This window comes from Acanthopagrus latus, chromosome 3, assembly GCF_904848185.1.
Source record: "Acanthopagrus latus isolate v.2019 chromosome 3, fAcaLat1.1, whole genome shotgun sequence".
In the NCBI taxonomy this organism is placed as follows: domain Eukaryota; kingdom Metazoa; phylum Chordata; class Actinopteri; order Spariformes; family Sparidae; genus Acanthopagrus; species Acanthopagrus latus.
In genome coordinates, this window is record NC_051041.1 from 17,767,527 (window position 1) to 17,768,417 (window position 891).

Consider the following 891-nt stretch of genomic DNA (forward strand, 5'->3'; position numbering starts at 1 on the left):
GACAGTGATTTCAGAAGACATTGGCCAGTGTAAATCCAGAGGGACAAGTCTGTGTTTCATGGCAAAACACATGTTTGACAACCAATTTGCTACCGTTGGACAACAGATGACTTTCAGTGAGTTACCGGCTAACATAACTGTTTGTGTTACACAAAGTTATAAACCAGTTCTAAAAGATCACAGAGAACCTCAGACAGCTGTAAGTCTGGAGTCATATTGGATGATCATCAATCACGCAAGTAACAGCAAGATGGCTGGCTAATGTTAATTAAGGTGAATTAACTACATCCTTTGTGCCTTTTACATCCAGGTTTAAATAAATATGTCCAACATGTGAATTGACATTTCTGGATTGATTCACATCGTTCCCGTAGTATCATGCAGCACTATCAAATGGAAATGTTAGCTGGGAGGTTGTGGATTGCTAACATTAGCTGGTTTCTAGCAGTCGCTAATCGGTTATCTAATAACTTTAAACACAGATGTCCCTTCAGATTTTAACTGTACATGCACAAGTCTGTCCAACTGCTGACTGTGGAACGCGTTCATACGACTTGGAGCAGCCCGGAGCACCACGGCGGGACATCAGCATCGACATTTGCACTTCTCATCCTGCACGTGATGTCAAAGCAAAATGGCCATCGTGTGAGAGCGGTCTATTGCCACTGTCATGCTTCAGACTAGTGTGGCTAACGATGGTAATTGTAACCTCTGAAAATGATGAAAATCATTTGACAAGAACGAGGCCTCCAGAACAAAATGGACCCTGTGGCGAGACTGTATGATCGCTGAAGCTATGAATGGAGACTGATTGGCAACTTTGATCCACCGCACATTATAGCACCTTTATCTGTTCACACACACACACACACACACACACACACAGGAGGG